This window comes from Bombina bombina, chromosome 5 (assembly GCF_027579735.1).
Source record: "Bombina bombina isolate aBomBom1 chromosome 5, aBomBom1.pri, whole genome shotgun sequence".
NCBI lineage: Eukaryota > Metazoa > Chordata > Amphibia > Anura > Bombinatoridae > Bombina > Bombina bombina.
Window position 1 is genome coordinate 39,213,076 of NC_069503.1, and position 19,641 is coordinate 39,232,716.

General features: G+C 39.5%; 1 protein-coding gene across 2 annotated transcripts in view; it reads right to left on the reverse strand.

Moving 5' to 3' along the window:
* The window catches only part of LOC128659782 (gastrula zinc finger protein XlCGF26.1-like), a 79,167-nt gene extending 60,188 nt beyond the window's left edge, over positions 1-18,979 (reverse strand). The window contains exon 1 of one of the 2 annotated variants that reach the window (XM_053713354.1): positions 18,938-18,979. The gene's annotated coding sequence lies outside the window, so the exon portion shown is untranslated. The remainder of the gene's footprint in view (positions 1-18,937) is intronic. The other variant, XM_053713355.1, reaches the window with a different exon arrangement.
* Between the last annotated feature and the right edge of the window lie 662 nt (positions 18,980-19,641).

Consider the following 19,641-nt stretch of genomic DNA (forward strand, 5'->3'; position numbering starts at 1 on the left):
TCATTTTAAACACCTTTGCAATTTACTTGTATTATTTAATTTGCTTCCTTCTCTTGTTATCCTAGGTTCTAGTTGCCGACTGGTGTGTGTGTGTGTGTGTGTGTGTGTGTGTGTGTGTGTGTGTGTGTGTGTATATATATATATATATATATATATATATATATATATATATATATATATATATATATATATATATATATATATATATATATATATATATATATATATATATCTGGACGATATGGGCAAAAATGAAAATCGCGACACACAGTAAATTATATATATATATATATATATAGATATATATACATATATATATATATATATACACACACACATACATATATATATAATAAACAAAGAAGAATTCCCCCTATAAAAAAGCTCCCAGACAAAAAATGTCCACTATTTAGAGCACAACACTGGCACATGAGTCGAAGTAAAGTGAATCAATCATACCTTTATTATGGCATGTCGGACAAACACTCGGCAAACAATAGCGGTGTGACTACCAGGAGACACAGGTGTGTGGAGTGTGACGTCATCTGACGCGTTTCACGCCCTTCTGGCGCTTTGTCAAAGATGTGGAGGTGTGTGTGATTAGCATACTTTTAAATGGTTATCTAAAAAACTCCTCCCTTGGTGTGATGTCACAGTAACAGACTGTGTTTTCAAAATTATCGATACATATGTGTGATAAAGTGTATTGAGAAAATGTTAATGACTATATATTTTTAATTGTGCAAATTACGTGTATTAATTTAAAGTGAATTATTATTAAAATGTAAAATCAATAACCTATGACACTATGCGGCTCTTAAATGTTTAAAGCCTATGGCAAGGAACTGAAAAACTCTTATAGCTACATTGTAATGCATTACTTCTGCTGGAATTCCACTGCATTGATACTTTTTAGTTACTATTTTTATTTGTAATACATTAGTATGTATGGTTGTTCTTTCATTTTTGGAGATTCTGTTACTTTTGCTATATAGGCTTTCAGACCATTTGGATTCTTCATTTGTCTGAAATCTTATCAGTCTTATCATTAACCCCTTTGTCACTGTTTAGAATTGTTGTGTTATATATATATTTTTCTACTTTTCAATAGTTTGTCTTATTACGTGGCTGGGTTAACTAAGTATATTAGAGCCGTTAGTTCATATCAACACTAAAATATTACAGTATTAAAAGTTGTATATTTAGTGTGAAAAAGCAGTTTTACACCTGATTAATAAATTGTCGGTTTAATTTATTACATTTTATATCATTCTTTAGTGTTAATTCATTTTAATATTTATTCCACTACGTAAGATATAAAAAGATAAAATGATGAACTTATAAACCTGATTAATATTCATTAGAATTGGTAATGGTATTTTAGTTTGAGGCTTTCAAAGGCATGGATATAGAAAAAGTGAAGTAAATAGAGCGGATATACAGGGAATAAATAAATAAATGTGTTCAAATAATTTGATATTACTACAGTTGTCTGTTCTTTCGTTTTTTTTATTTTATACTGATGTTTTAATTCCCTTGATTTAGATCCCATCTAGAGTTTATTCCTTTTGGCTCTTTAGTTGCTAATTTAAATATCCACTTTGCCTCTCTATCCAATAGTTTCCTAAATCTGTCCCCTCCTCTCTTATTGGCTGGAATGAAGTCAATAGCTTGGAATTTGAAGGCTTTTTTGCTTTCTTCAGTAGTTACTCGATGATTAGCATAGTTTTATCTACTGGTGTTTTGGGTGGATCCTTTTCTAGTGATGTCAAGTGCTCACGTATTCTGTCCTTCAGAAAACGACTAGTACAACCTGTATATTGTTGTCTACAAATTTGACAAGTTATTAAGTACACCACATATTTTGAACAGCAATCTAGTCTATATTTGATATTATAGGTGCTATTGTTTGCTGAGGATGTAAAAGTATTTGCAAGGTGACAATGTTGACATACATTACAAGGGAGCTTGCCACACTTGAAAAAAACTTTTTAGGAAGCCATGTTTCTTTAGACTTTATAGTGCAATTGTTAAAAAAATATTGGATAACTTTACTTCCAATTGTTGGCGCTTTCCTGGATACAAATTTAACCCCATTTTTTAGGCATTTGTCAATATGTTTATAACAATTGCACTATAAAGTCTAAAGAAACATGGCTTCCTAAAAAGGTTTTTTCAAGTGTGGTAAGCACCCTTGTAATGTATATCAACATTGTCACCTTGCAAATACTTTTACAAGGTGACACCTATAATAGCACCTATAATATCAAATATAGACTAGAGTGCTGTTCAAAATATGTGGTGTACTTAATAACTTGTCAAATTTGTAGACAACAATATACAGGTTGTACTAGTCGTTTTTTGAAGGACAGAATACGTGAGCACTTGACATCACTAGAAAAGGACCCACCTAAAACACCAGTAGCTAAACATTATGCTAATCATCGAGTAACTACTGAAGAAAGCAAAAAAGCCTTCAAATTCCAAGCTATTGACTTTATTCCAGCCAATAAGAGAGGAGGGGACAGATTTAGGAAACTATTGGATAGAGAGGCAAAGTGGATATTTAAATTAGCAACTAAAGAGCCAAAAGGAATAAACTCTAGATGGGATCTAAATCAAGGGAATTAAAACATCAGTATAAAATAAAATAAAAAAAATGAAAGAACAGACAACTGTAGTAATATCAAATTATTTGAACACATTTATTTATTCCCTGTATATCCGCTCTATTTACTTCACTTTTTCTATATCCATGCCTTTGAAAGCCTCAAACTAAAATACCATTACCAATTCTAATGAGAAAGAACAACCATACATACTAATGTATTACAAATAAAAAACAGAATTTATGTTTACCTGATAAATTACTTTCTCCAACGGTGTGTCCGGTCCACGGCGTCATCCTTACTTGTGGGATATTCTCTTCCCCAACAGGAAATGGCAAAGAGCCCAGCAAAGCTGGTCACATGATCCCTCCTAGGCTCCGCCTACCCCAGTCATTCGACCGACGTTAAGGAGGAATATTTGCATAGGAGAAACCATATGGTACCGTGGTGACTGTAGTTAAAGAAAATAAATTATCAGACCTGATTAAAAAACCAGGGCGGGCCGTGGACCGGACACACCGTTGGAGAAAGTAATTTATCAGGTAAACATAAATTCTGTTTTCTCCAACATAGGTGTGTCCGGTCCACGGCGTCATCCTTACTTGTGGGAACCAATACCAAAGCTTTAGGACACGGATGAAGGGAGGGAGCAAATCAGGTCACCTAAATGGAAGGCACCACGGCTTGCAAAACCTTTCTCCCAAAAATAGCCTCAGAAGAAGCAAAAGTATCAAACTTGTAAAATTTGGTAAAAGTGTGCAGTGAAGACCAAGTCGCTGCCCTACATATCTGATCAACAGAAGCCTCGTTCTTGAAGGCCCATGTGGAAGCCACAGCCCTAGTGGAATGAGCTGTGATTCTTTCGGGAGGCTGCCGTCCGGCAGTCTCGTAAGCCAATCTGATGATGCTTTTAATCCAAAAAGAGAGAGAGGTAGAAGTTGCTTTTTGACCTCTCCTTTTACCGGAATAAACAACAAACAAGGAAGATGTTTGTCTAAAATCCTTTGTAGCATCTAAATAGAATTTTAGAGCGCGAACAACATCCAAATTGTGCAACAAACGTTCCTTCTTCGAAACTGGTTTCGGACACAGAGAAGGTACGATAATCTCCTGGTTAATGTTTTTGTTAGAAACAACTTTTGGAAGAAAACCAGGTTTAGTACGTAAAACCACCTTATCTGCATGGAACACCAGATAAGGAGGAGAACACTGCAGAGCAGATAATTCTGAAACTCTTCTAGCAGAAGAAATTGCAACTAAAAACAAAACTTTCCAAGATAATAACTTAATATCAACGGAATGCAAGGGTTCAAACGGAACCCCCTGAAGAACTGAAAGAACTAAATTGAGACTCCAAGGAGGAGTCAAAGGTTTGTAAACAGGCTTAATTCTAACCAGAGCCTGAACAAAAGCTTGAACATCTGGCACAGCGGCCAGCTTTTTGTGAAGTAACACAGACAAGGCAGAAATCTGTCCCTTCAGGGAACTTGCAGATAAACCTTTTTCCAGTCCTTCTTGAAGGAAGGATAGAATCCTAGGAATCTTAACCTTGTCCCAAGGGAATCCTTTAGATTCACACCAACAGATATATTTTTTCCAAATTTTGTGGTAAATCTTTCTAGTTACAGGCTTTCTGGCCTGAACAAGAGTATCGATAACAGGATCTGAGAACCCTCGCTTCGATAAGATCAAGCGTTCAATCTCCAAGCAGTCAGCTGGAGTGAAACCAGATTCGGATGTTCGAACGGACCCTGAACAAGAAGGTCTCGTCTCAAAGGTAGCTTCCAAGGTGGAGCCGATGACATATTCACCAGATCTGCATACCAAGTCCTGCGTGGCCACGCAGGAGCTATCAAGATCACCGACGCCCTCTCCTGATTGATCCTGGCTACCAGCCTGGGGATGAGAGGAAACGGCGGGAACACATAAGCTAGTTTGAAGGTCCAAGGTGCTACTAGTGCATCCACTAGAGCCGCCTTGGGATCCCTGGATCTGGACCCGTAGCAAGGAACTTTGAAGTTCTGACGAGAGGCCATCAGATCCATGTCTGGAATGCCCCACAGCTGAGTGACTTGGGCAAAGATTTCCGGATGGAGTTCCCACTCCCCCGGATGCAATGTCTGACGACTCAGAAAATCCGCTTCCCAATTTTCCACTCCTGGGATGTGGATAGCAGACAGGTGGCAGGAGTGAAACTCCGTCCATAGAATGATTTTGGTCACTTCTTCCATCGCCAGGGAACTCCTTGTTCCCCCCTGATGGTTGATGTACGCAACAGTTGTCATGTTGTCTGATTGAAACCGTATGAACTTGGCCCTCGCTAGCTGAGGCCAAGCCTTGAGAGCATTGAATATCGCTCTCAGTTCCAGAATATTTATTGGTAGAAGAGATTCTTCCCGAGACCAAAGACCCTGAGCTTTCAGGGATCCCCAGACCGCGCCCCAGCCCATCAGACTGGCGTCGGTCGTGACAATGACCCACTCTGGTCTGCGGAATGTCATCCCTCGTGACAGGTTGTCCAGGGACAGCCACCAACGGAGTGAGTCTCTGGTCCTCTGATTTACTTGTATCTTCGGAGACAAGTCTGTATAGTCCCCATTCCACTGACTGAGCATGCACAGTTGTAATGGTCTTAGATGAATGCGTGCAAAAGGAACTATGTCCATTGCCGCTACCATCAACCCGATCACTTCCATGCACTGAGCTATGGAAGGAAGAGGAACGGAATGAAGTATCCGACAAGAGTCTAGAAGTTTTGTTTTTCTGGCCTCTGTCAGAAAAATCCTCATTTCTAAGGAGTCTATTATGGTTCCCAAGAAGGGAACCCTTGTTGACGGAGATAGAGAACTCTTTTCCACGTTCACTTTCCATCCGTGAGATCTGAGAAAGGCCAGGACAATGTCCGTGTGAGCCTTTGCTTGAGGAAGGGACGACGCTTGAATCAGAATGTCGTCCAAGTAAGGTACTACAGCAATGCCCCTTGGTCTTAGCACAGCTAGAAGGGACCCTAGTACCTTTGTGAAAATCCTTGGAGCAGTGGCTAATCCGAAAGGAAGCGCCACGAACTGGTAATGTTTGTCCAGGAATGCGAACCTCAGGAACCGATGATGTTCCTTGTGGATAGGAATATGTAGATACGCATCCTTTAAATCCACCGTGGTCATGAATTGACCTTCCTGGATGGAAGGAAGAATTGTTCGAATGGTTTCCATCTTGAACGATGGAACCTTGAGAAACTTGTTTAAGATCTTGAGATCTAAGATTGGTCTGAACGTTCCCTCTTTCTTGGGAACTATAAACAGATTGGAGTAGAACCCCATCCCTTGTTCTCTTAATGGAACAGGATGAATCACTCCCATTTTTAACAGGTCTTCTACACAATGTAAGAATGCCTGTCTTTTTATGTGGTCTGAAGACAACTGAGACCTGTGGAACCTCCCCCTTGGGGGAAGTCCCTTGAATTCCAGAAGATAACCTTGGGAGACTATTTCTAGCGCCCAAGGATCCAGAACATCTCTTGCCCAAGCCTGAGCGAAGAGAGAGAGTCTGCCCCCCACCAGATCCGGTCCCGGATCGGGGGCCAACATTTCATGCTGTCTTGGTAGCAGTGGCAGGTTTCTTGGCCTGCTTTCCCTTGTTCCAGCCTTGCATTGGTCTCCAAGCTGGCTTGGCTTGAGAAGAATTACCCTCTTGCTTAGAGGACGTAGCACTTTGGGCTGGTCCGTTTCTACGAAAGGGACGAAAATTAGGTTTATTTTTTGCCTTGAAAGGCCGATCCTGAGGAAGGGCGTGGCCCTTACCCCCAGTGATATCAGAGATAATCTCTTTCAAGTCAGGGCCAAACAGCGTTTTCCCCTTGAAAGGAATGTTAAGTAGCTTGTTCTTGGAAGACGCATCAGCCGACCAAGATTTCAACCAAAGCGCTCTGCGCGCCACAATAGCAAACCCAGAATTCTTAGCCGCTAACCTAGCCAATTGCAAAGTGGCGTCTAGGGTGAAAGAATTAGCCAATTTGAGAGCATTGATTCTGTCCATAATCTCCTCAAAAGGAGGAGAATCACTATCGACCGCCTTTATCAGCTCATCGAACCAGAAACATGCGGCTGTAGCGACAGGGACAATGCATGAAATTGGTTGTAGAAGGTAACCCTGCTGAACAAACATCTTTTTAAGCAAACCTTCTAATTTTTTATCCATAGGATCTTTGAAAGCACAACTATCCTCTATGGGTATAGTGGTGCGTTTGTTTAAAGTGGAAACCGCTCCCTCGACCTTGGGGACTGTCTGCCATAAGTCCTTTCTGGGGTCGACCATAGGAAACAATTTTTTAAATATGGGGGGAGGGACGAAAGGAATACCGGGCCTTTCCCATTCTTTATTAACAATGTCCGCCACCCGCTTGGGTATAGGAAAAGCTTCTGGGAGCCCCGGCACCTCTAGGAACTTGTCCATTTTACATAGTTTCTCTGGGATGACCAACTTGTCACAATCATCCAGAGTGGATAATACCTCCTTAAGCAGAATGCGGAGATGTTCCAACTTAAATTTAAATGCAATCACATCAGGTTCAGCTTGTTGAGAAATGTTCCCTGAATCAGTAATTTCTCCCTCAGACAAAACCTCCCTGGCCCCATCAGACTGGGTTAGGGGCCCTTCAGAAATATTATTATCAGCGTCGTCATGCTCTTCAGTATCTAAAACAGAGCAGTCGCGCTTACGCTGATAAGTGTTCATTTAGGCTAAAATGTTTTTGACAGAATTATCCATTACAGCCGTTAATTGTTGCATAGTAAGGAGTATTGGCGCGCTAGATGTACTAGGGGCCTCCTGAGTGGGCAAGACTCGTGTAGACGAAGGAGGGAATGATGCAGTACCATGCTTACTCCCCTCACTTGAGGAATCATCTTGGGCATCATTGTCATTGTCACATAAATCACATTTATTTAAATGAATAGGAATTCTGGCTTCCCCACATTCAGAACACAGTCTATCTGGTAGTTCAGACATGTTAAACAGGCATAAACTTGATAACAAAGTACAAAAAACGTTTTAAAATAAAACCGTTACTGTCACTTTAAATTTTAAACTGAACACACTTTATTCCTGCAATTGCGAAAAAACATGAAGGAATTGTTCAAAATTCACCAAATTTTCACCACAGTGTCTTAAAGCCTTAAAAGTATTGCACACCAAATTTGGAAGCTTTAACCCTTAAAATAACGGAACCGGAGCCGTTTTGAACTTTAACCCCTTTACAGTCCCTGGTATCTGCTTTGCTGAGACCCAACCAAGCCCCAAGGGGAATACGATACCAAATGACGCCTTCAGAAAGTCTTTTCTAAGTATCAGAGCTCCTCTCACATGCGACTGCATGCCATGCCTCTCAAAAACAAGTGCGCAACACCGGCGCGAAAATGAGGCTCTGCCTATGCTTTGGGAAAGCCCCTAAAGAATAAGGTGTCTAAAACGGTGCCTGCCGATATTATTATATCAAAATACCCAGATAAAATGATTCCTCAAGGCTAAATATGTGTTAATAATCAATCGATTTAGCCCAGAAAAAGTCTACAGTCTTAACAAGCCCTTTTTGAAGCCCTTATTTACGATCGTAATAAACATGGCTTACCGGATCCCATAGGGAAAATGACAGCTTCCAGCATTACATCGTCTTGTTAGAATGTGTCATACCTCAAGCAGCAAGAGACTGCTCACTGTTCCCCCAACTGAAGTTAATTGCTCTCAACAGTCCTGTGTGGAACAGCCATGGATTTTAGTGACGGTTGCTAAAATCATTTTCCTCATACAAACAGAAATCTTCATCTCTTTTCTGTTTCTGAGTAAATAGTACATACCAGCACTATTTCAAAATAACAAACTCTTGATTGAATAATAAAAACTACAGTTAAACACTAAAAAACTCTAAGCCATCTCCGTGGAGATGTTGCCTGTACAACGGCAAAGAGAATGACTGGGGTAGGCGGAGCCTAGGAGGGATCATGTGACCAGCTTTGCTGGGCTCTTTGCCATTTCCTGTTGGGGAAGAGAATATCCCACAAGTAAGGATGACGCCGTGGACCGGACACACCTATGTTGGAGAAATAGTAACTAAAAAATATCAATGCAGTGGAATTCCAGCAGAAGTAATGCATTACAATGTAGCTATAAGAGTTTTTCAGTTCCTTGCCATAGGCTTTAAACATTTAAGAGCCGCATAGTGTCATAGGTTATTGATTTTAAATTTTAATAATTCACTTTAAATTAATACACGTAATTTGCACGATTAAAAATATATATTCATTAAGATTTTCTCAATACACTTTATCACACATATGTATCGATAATTTTGAAAACACAGTCTGTTACTGTGACATCACACCAAGGGAGGAGTTTTTTAGATAACCATTTAAAAGTATGCTAATCACACACACCTCCACATCTTTGACAAAGCGCCAGAAGGGCGTGAAACGCGTCAGATGACGTCACACTCCACACACCTGTGTCTCCTGGTAGTCACACCGCTATTGTTTGCCGAGTGTTTGTCCGACATGCCATAATAAAGGTATGATTGATTCACTTTACTTCGACTCATGTGCCAGTGTTGTGCTCTAAATAGTGGACATTTTTGGTCTGGGAGCTTTTTAAAGTGGAAATTCTTCTTTGTTTATTGTATACCTGGAACGGGCAGCCTGGTCTGCAGGTCTGGGTTTGTGCCGGGAGAGGCGCCGACGCAGTATTCCCTGTATGCTCCAATACAGACCTTACCGCTGAGTATCCTTAAACTCTCACTAACCTATGTTTATATATATATATATATATATATATATATATATATATATATATATATATATATATATATACACACACACAGTATATATATATATATATATATATATATATATACACACTCACACATATATATATATATATATATATACACAAACACATACATGTTTGTGTGTGTATGTATATAATATATTTATTTTTTCTTCTTTTTTAAAACATTGTATCTTGACTGAAAATGAGCCCTGCTCCTATCCAGGAATCCAATACAGGCATATAGCAGTAGGGGCGGGAGCTGCTCCTTTATATATACAGGTGGCCCTCGTTTTACAACGGTTCAATTTACACCGTTTCAGAATAACAACCTTTTTTTCCAGTCATGTGACTGCTATTGAAAAGCATTGAGAAGCAGTGCATTTATTAAAATAGCCAGTAGGTGGCGCTGTCCGCTTGTGTTGTAGCAAAGCCAAGCAAGCTGAAATTAATCAGTTTAACCAGACCTGAGCTATCAAGCAGATTTCAAAGGAACAAGATCTTCCTGTCTATAAATCAGTCCAGATTGGAATGCATAGAAAGAACTCTTTGCAGATAAATGCAAGTGAAGTCTGTGTTGTGTGATTATTTTATTAGGTTTATAATGCTGTTTAGCAAATGTTTTTGTTCATTTAACTTAGTTAAATTATATATTCTGTGTTGTGTGATTATTTTATTAGATTTATAATGCTGTTTAGCATTTAAAGTCTTCATTTCAAAGCTTTAAAAATAATGTATTAGGTGTTACTTATGAGAATTTTGAGAGGGGCCTGGAACCTATCTCCCTCACTTCCCATTGACTTACATTATAAACTGGGTTTCAATTTACAACGGTTTCGATTTACAACCATTCCTTCTGGAACCTAACCCCGGCATAAACTGAAGGCTACCTGTATATACACACACACACACAGATTGTCATTAGCTCACCGCATGTGTTCAGTTAGAAACCAGTAGTGTGTAGTTAGTATCTTCTACCTAAATCATGAATGAAAAAATGTTTGTGTTTCAGGTCCCTTTAATGATACGACACCAGCCGCTTATACTTCAGTGCATCACTAGGTACACTTAACACTACTCAGTAGGCGCTACACCTGGGTTAACTAAAGCAGATTACATATAAAATATATTATATATTTATTATAGCAATGACGGAAACTAAAAAGTACAGACCAGTGATTTCTCACTTGTATGGATCTAATTATTCCCTAGACCAGGGACATGGGCTCTCACAGGTGGATTTTCTATGTATTTCTCTTGTTTGGGATCATCTATGTGAAATTAGGGTGAATAACACATTTATTTGAATGCTCATCTATAGGGTTTCTGTGCTGCTAGGGGAGCTCAGAATGTAAATCTGCAGGGAATGACAGCTCTAATCTTTGTGGTTACTGGAATTGAATTTATATTTTCTGTGTCAGAGTAAAATGCTTATTTGGGCTCTCTGTATTTATCTGAACCCTGGGAAATGATGGATTCATTTTATGTAATTTGTTTCCTGCATCCATAACACTTAAAGCAATCTTGTTAGTTCTGATGGTTCTGCCTTCTAGAAAAAAAACTTTAAAGGGATAGGAAACCCTACTTTTGTCTTTCAAGATATAGATAGAGCATGACATTTTAAAGAACTTTCTAAATTTACTTGTATTTTTCTTCATTCTCTTGTATCTTGTTAAAAAGCAGCTTGTCTCTCTTTATATGACAATTAAAAACATGGTGGGGGAGAGGCATATGAGGTGGGAGGGACAGAGGAGGTAGGTAGGTGGAGCAAAAAGGGGGTGGGGGGCCCTGTCACACTTTTTGCCAGAGGCCCTGGTTGGTCATAGTCTGCCCCTGTATATACATTTATACAAACTAATGTTATTGTCATAAAGGGCTTTGTCAGCTGTAAAATACAAAGACCTAAATTCCATTGAGGAGGTAAATTGTGAAAACTAAGTGATAAAAACATTTATCGCCATTAAAGTCTATGGAAACATTTTATCACATCACCAGTTTCCAAACTTTACCACCGCAATAAAAACACGGCCAAAGTATGAGCTGTTGTAACCATATAGAAAAAGCACTTAAATCTGTGCTTAAAGGGACAGTCTAGTATAAATTAAACTTTCATTATTCAGATACAACTTTTAATTTTAATCAACTTTAATCAATTTTAATAAACTAAACCTAGGTAGGCTCATATGCTAATTTCTAAGCCTTTGAGGGCTGCCTCTTATCACATGCTTTTTAAATCTCTTTTCAACACAAAGAGACTGAAAGTACACGTGGGCTATATAGATAACACTGTGTTCAGGCACAGGGGGTTATTTAAGATCTAGCACAACACAATGCTAAATGTAAGACAATAGATAATAAACAGTCACAGTCATGTGATCAGGGGGCTGGAAGAAGGTTCTTAGATACAAGGTAATCACAGAGGTAAAAAGTACATTAATATAGCTGTGTTGGTTATGCAAAACTGGGGAATGGGTAATAAAGGGATTATCTATCTTTTAAAACAATTTCTATGGTAGACTGTCCCTTTAAAGGGACAGTCTACTCCAGAAATTGTATATTAAAAAAATTAAAAAAGATAGATAATCCCTTTATTACCCATTCACCAGGTTTGCATAACCAACACAGTTATATTAATATACTTTGTAGTACAGTGATTACCTTGTATCTAAGCCTCTGCAGACTGCCCCCTATCTCAGATCTTTTGACAGACTTGTGTTTTACACAATCAGTGCTGACTCAAAAAACTCCACAGGATTGAACACGTTATCTAAATAGCACACATGAACTAGCAGTGTCTTGCTGTAAAAAGCTATACAAATGCACTAATAGATCAAATATAAAGAGGCAAGAAATTAGTATATGAGCCTATCTGTTTAGTTTTCAACAAAGAATACAAAAAGAACAAGCAGATTTGATGATAAAAGTAAATTTGAAAGTGCTAAAAATTGCATGTCCTATCTGAATCATAAATGTTTAATTTTAATTTTACTTTAACCCCTTAGTGACCAGACCATTTTTCAATTTTCTTACCGTTAGGGACCAGAGCTATTTTTACATTTCTGCAGTGTTTGTGTTTAGCTGTAACTTTCCTCTCAGTCATTTACTGTACCCACACATATTATATACCGTTTTTCTCGCCAATAAATGGACTTTCTAAAGATATCATTTTCATCATATCTTATAATTTACTATAAAAAAAATATATAAAAATGATGAAAAAAATCCCACACATTTTCTAACTTTGACCCCCCAAAATCTGTTAAACCACCAAAAAACACCCATACTAAATAGTTTCTAAGTTTTGTCCTGAGTTTAGAAATACCCAATGTTTACATGTTCTTTGCAAGTTATAGGGCAATAAGTACAAGTAGCACTTTACTATTTCCAAACCATTTATTTTCCAAAATTAGTGATAGTTACATTGTAACACTGATATCTGTCAGGAATCCCTGAATAACCCTTCACATGTATTTTTTTTTAGTAGACAACTCAAAGTATTGATCTAGGCCCATTTTGGTATATTTCATAACACCATTTCACCGCCAAATGCGATCAAATAAAAAAAAATCATTAACTTTTTTACTAACTTTTTCACAAACTTTAGGTTTCTCACTGAATTTATTTACAAACAGCTTTTGCAATTATGGCACAAATGGTTGTAAATGCTTCTCTGGGATCCCCTTTGTTCAGAAATAGCTGACATTTATGGCTTTGGCATTACTTTTTGGCAATTAGAAGGCGGCTAAATGTCGCTGTGCACCACAATTTTATTATGCCCAGCAGTGAAGGGTTTAATTAGGTAGCTTATAGGGGGCTTGTAGGGTTAATTTTAGCTTTAGTGTAGAGATCAGCCTTCCACCTGACACATCCCACCCCCTGATCCCTCCCTGACCCCTCTCAAACAGCTCTCTTCCCTCCCCACCTTACAATTGTCACCGCCATCTTAAGTACTGGCAGAAAGTCTACCAGTACTAAAATAAAAGGCATTTTTTTTAGTTGAAATAATTTTTATTAAATATTAAATATATTATAATTCAAACAAAAAAAAGAACAAAAACAGAATCAGTCAAATGGGCTCCTCTGTACAGGTTACATTGCAAGATAGATAAGTAACGTAAGCAAACATCTAGTGACCGCTTTTAAAGACATTATGACGATATTGTTATATTACATCTTTCCTCTTTTATAATATTCAGTCCATCACATAATCTTACTAATACAAATACCTAACTGACCCTATCCCCCCCCTTCCCCCACTTAACCCCCCCCTCCAGGTGGTGCCATACTATTCCTAATTTATTCTAATGAACCTTAAAGTATAGACGTATCTAAAAATACCCCTTATATCTTATCCATGGGTATTCCCTCGCTCAGAGTTCCAAGACATGAGTAATCTGGTGGGCCGTTTATATTCCCTAATCCTCCTCTATCTTTCCAAGATCGTGTTCTGACCTAAGATCCAATAAAACCAAATCCTCTGAAACTGCTCTGGTTGACCCTGCGACCAGGCCGCCAATTCCGACAAGGTGTATGTATCTGTAATCTTACCTATCACTTCCTGCCATGAGGGCACCCTGACTTTCCAGTGGCGGGCTATGCAGATTCTCAAGCATGTACAAAGTATTCTGATAAACTTGTTAATTAACATGTTAAATGGTTTTACCCTTTCATGTAGCAAGGCCTGTGACATAGTGAGCTGAACCCTGTCTCCCAACAAATTACCTATCAGTTCTGACAATTTCTCCCACAATGATTGAACCCCTTGACACTCCCACCACATGTGTTTATATGTGCCTTTTTCCTGACAACCCCGATAACAGTATCCATTGTGTGATGAGACAAAGTAGGCTGTCCGCTCAGGTGTCAGATACCATCTAAACATTACTTTGATACAGTTTTCTCTCATGTCTGCACTAATCAAACCTCCACAAGAGTTCAGCATCAATTCATTCCATTCGTTCGTGTCCCACACCTCTGTTGTGTCTCTCTCCCATCTCTCTGTCACAGCTAACTTAGAGTCATATTTAGCTTTTTGAATTAAAACGTAAATCTTTGAGATCAGTTTTTTCCCCCTAGTAGTTGAGCTAACTATTCTTTCAAGTTCAGTGAGTGTTCTTGCCTGTTGATGGTTCGTGTATACTGCTATTACCGATCTAATCTGGAAGTACATAAACCATTGTAATTTTTCTGGATCAATTTGGTCCCTAATCTGGTCAAACATAAGGAGTTTGAAACCCGGCAAGAAATCAGCCACCCTATATAGACCTTTATTCGCCCATTTGTCCACTAACTTCCTCAGGTCTCTGGGCAATAGGAACCTGATAGGCCTTAATAAAGATTCTGGACTACATAACCGTAGGCCCCTCGCAATTTTGTCCCATAATCTAATTGCTTCTAGCGTTATTGGTGATCTATATGTCCCTGACTTTGCAAGAGCCTCCGGATCCCATATGATGTCTGCCACTCTAGCACAACCCGCTATCTCCGCTTCTACCTGTGGCCACACCAACCCAATATTTTGTTTACTCAATATAACCGTCTGTGCCAGTCTGGAGGCCTGAAAATATTTAGCAAGGTTTGGAACTCCCACTCCCCCTACCTGCCTGTGCATTTTCAGTAGCTGTGAGGCTATTCTAGTTCTGCCGTCTCCTCTCAGAAATTTTAGAAGATCAGCCTGTAAAGCTTCTAGCTCTGGAAGCGGAATATCAGTTGGTATAGCCCTAAATAAATACATTAGTCTTGGGAGGACGTTCATCTTGATAGACATTAGCCTGCCGTACCATGAGAAATTTTGTTTCTTCCACCTCCTCAAGTCACTTCTAATAGCACTATATATGGGAACATAGTTTAATCTATACAAGTCAGTCAATTTGTCGCCCACCTTAATTCCTAAATATGTAATATGGTTTTTAGCCCACGAAAATGCAAAATTCAGCTCAATTGTTTTCTTAGTATGTTTAGGTAAATTAATCGCAAGCGCCTCACACTTATCAGAGTTTATCTTATACCCCGAAATTTCCGCGTAGTCTTCCAAAATGCTATAAAGATGTGGCAAAGACCTCAGCGGCTTAGTGAGTGTTAATAACACATCATCGGCAAACAGCATCAATTTATATTCAGAAGCTGCCACCTGCACACCCGAGATCTCTCTTGAATTCCTTATACATGAAGCTAGTGGTTCTATGCCGATCGCAAACAGCAGCGGCGACAGCGGGCAGCCCTGCCGTGTCCCATTCAGAATGTTAATTCACCTTGATAAGTAACCCGCTGCCCCCACCACCGCCGTCGGCCCTGAATAAATGCTACCGAGCGCCCGAATGAAGGCTCCCCTAAATCCCATGGTTGTTAATACTTTAAACATGTATTTCCAGTCTACCCTGTCAAACGCTTTTTCTGCGTCAAGCGACAGGAATAGAGCTGGTATCCCCTTCGCATTCAGATAATCTAATAGCGTAAGAGTTCGTCTGACATTATCGGGGGCTTCCCTATCTTGTATAAATCCCACCTGATCTTGGTGGATCAGTGAGGGTAGAATCTTTTTGAGTCTATTTGCCATAACTTTGGCAAAAATCTTTATATCATGATTGATCAGGGAGATTGGTCGGTAATTTTGACATAATTTAGTATTTTTCCCTCCTTTTGGTATTACTATTATCTTTGCCTGGAGCATCTCGCTAGGCAAGTCCCACCCCTCCATTATCCCATTACACAGATTGACCAAATGGGGGAGCAATTCTGTTTTAAAAAGTTTGTAGTACTCTCCCGTCAAGCCGTCGGGCCCCGCTGCCTTCCCTACCTTTAAATCCTTAATTACTCCTAACACCTCCAAGGCTGTTATTTTCGAATTGAGGTTCTCATGGTCACCCTCCTCTATGGTTTTCAGATCCGCTCTGTCTAAGAATTTAGCTATCTGGGTGTCAGTAATCCCTTTTGCTACCTTATTGCCATCATATAGATGCTCATAATATTGGGCAAAACAATCTGCAATTTCCTGTGGATTGGAGGTAATATCTCCCTCCTTCGTAACCAACCTAGGTATTGAGAAGAACTTATTTTTTTCCCTCAGCTTGTGTGCCAAATATCTATCTGGCTTGTTTGCATACACAAAGTAATGGGCCTTGAGTCGTAATGCTGCCCTCATAGAGGCATCATTCAGTAGCTTAGCTAATTCCCCTCTTTTAGTAACTAATGTTTTGTACGTTCTCTCAGACAATGACTTCTGGTGCTCCCTTTCTAATTGTTCAACCTCCTCCTGTAATGTGTTAACCAATGCAGATACTCTCTTATTCTTCACTGCCTTTTCCTTTATAAGGAGCCCCCGCAAAACAGATAAAAGGCATTTTTTTTTTTAAATGTATTTATCTGCAGTGTTGGATCCCCCTTAGCCCATAACCTCCCTGAGCCCCCCATCAGTTCTCTAACCCTCCCCCTCTACCTATATGCCGCCAACTTTGGTACTGACCGCTGTCTGCCAGTACCCAGTTTGCTGTTTATTTGGTTTTTTTTTTATATAATAAAAACTTTCTGTAGTGTAGCTGCCCCCCCCCCAATTCCCTACACCCTCCCAGATCCCTTTCCCAACATTTATTCCCCCCTCCCTCTCCATCCTTCTCATACATTTTACTGAATGTAGATGGTGCGCGCTCCCGCACAATTGCACGCACTTGAGGGACACAGGATCTGGAACGGACTAGTGATGGGCCGCCGACCTGCCTACTTGCTATGGCTCCCACCCACCAAACGATCGGCACCAACGCTGGCTAATGCAGAGCTTCATTAATTCATGCTCTTCATTGATGGGTAAAAAAAAGGGTATTGCAGTGATGCCTCAATATCAAGGCATTACTGCAATACCCCGAGAGCGATCACGATTGGTTCCAGCGCCGTCACTGCCCTGTGCTATTCCTGGCAAATCTGATCATAATGCAGCTAATCATTCCCATACATTCATATCTACCCATATATTTATTTATAATATAACACTTTAGCTGTTGTCTGCTTTACAAATGAATAAACTACACCTGTGTGATGACGCGTGAGCTGCACATTATACACATTACATGATACTCAGTGTCTAATACTGATTTATATAACGTTTTATCTTATTCCCCTGCCCTGTGTGTAGCTGCTGTAAATGACTCATAAACATAACTTGTGCTACACTTGTGCTTCTGTGTGTATTAACCCTTCACTGGCACAGAGAGCAGCACAGTGTGTATTAACCCTTCACTAGCACAGAGAGCAGCACAGTGTGTATTAACCCTTCACTAGCACAGAGAGCAGCACAGTGTGTATTAACCCCTTCACTAACACAGAGAGCAGCACAGTGTGTATTAACCCTTCACTAGCACAGAGAGCAGCACAGTGTGTATTAACCCTTCACTAGCACAGAGAGCAGCACAGTGTGTATTAACCCTTCACTAGCACAGAGAGCAGCACAGTATTAACCCTTCACTAGCACAGAGAGCAGTAAAGTGTGTATTAACCCCTCACTAAGACAAAGATCTACAGTGTGTATTAACCCTTCACTAGCACAGTATGTATTAACTCCTTTACTAGCACAGAAATCTTTAGTGGGTATTAAACCTTCACTAGCACAGAGAGCAGTATAGTGCGTATTAACCCTTCATTAGCACAGAGAGCTGCACAGTGTGTATTAACCCTTCATTAGCACAGAGAGCTGCACAGTGTGTATTAACCCTTCACTAGCACAGAGAGATGCACAGTGTGTATTAACCCTTCACTAGCACAGAGAGCTGCACAGTGTGTATTAACCATTCACTAGCACAGAGAGCAACACAGTGTGTATTAACCCATCACTAGCACAGAGAGCAGCAGTGTGCATTAACCCTTCACTGGCACAGAGAGCTACACAGTGTGTATTAACCCTTCACTAGCACAGAGAGCAGCACAGTATGTATTAACCCTTCACTGAAACATAGAGCAGCACAGTGTGTATTAACCCTTCACTAGCACAAATAGCAGGACAGTGTGTATTAACCCTTCACTAGCAAAGAGAGCAGCACAGTGTGTATTAACCCTTCACTGGCACAGAGAGCAGCACAGTGTGTATTAACCCTTCACTAGCACAGAGAGCAGCACAGTGTGTATTAACCCTTCACTAGCACAGAGAGCAGCACAGTGTGTATTAACCCTTCACTAGCACAGAGAGCAGCACAGTGTGTATTAACCCTTCACTAGCACACAGAGCAGCACAGTGTGTATTAACCCTTTACTAGCACAGAGAACAGTATAGTGTGTATTAACCCTTCACTAAGACAAAGATCTACAGTGTGTATTAACCCTTCACTAGCATAGGAATCTGTAGTGGGTAATAAACCTAGAGAGCTACAAACTGTAAGTTGAACAGCACTTACTTCCCCATTGCCTGGCACAAGCAGATGAATAACAAGCATTAACATAACAACAACATTTATAACAATTATAAACTTATTAAGAAGACAAGAAAGTAACTAAAATGTTTTATCACACAATACACAGCCTGACTCACTCACCCAGCTACGGCTGCACAGGAAGTAATTGGGAGGGGAACAAAGAGCAGTTCAATACTGAACTACATCTCCCAGAATACACGCAGAGAAGTCACATGTTAACCAACAGCCAATCAGACAAAAGAAAAAATGCAAACATTTCAAAGACAAATCGGATGCTTTTTAACATTGTTTAAATGCTGCAAATTCATAAAATTAGTAACTGAGCAAATTGTCACTGTCATATCCTCTACTAGTACATTACAGCTACACTATATACATAAAGCTACACAATATATATTAGCACTTTCACTAGCACTGAGCACATTGTCACTGTCATATCCTCTACTAGTACATTACAGCTACACTATATACATAAAGCTACACAATCTATATTAGCACTTTCACTAGCACTGAGCCCATTGTCACTGTCATATCCTCTACTAGTGCATTACAGCTACACTATATACATAAAGCTACACAATATATATTAGCACTTTCACTAGCACTGAGCACATTGTCACTGTCATATCCTCTACTAGTGCATTACAGCTACACTATATACATAAAGCTACACAATATATATTAGCACTTTCACTAGCACTGAGCACATTGTCACTGTCATATCCTCTACTAGTGCATTACAGCTACACTATATACATAAAGCTACACAATATATATTAGCACTTTCACTAGCACTGAGCCCATTGTCACTGTCATATCCTCTA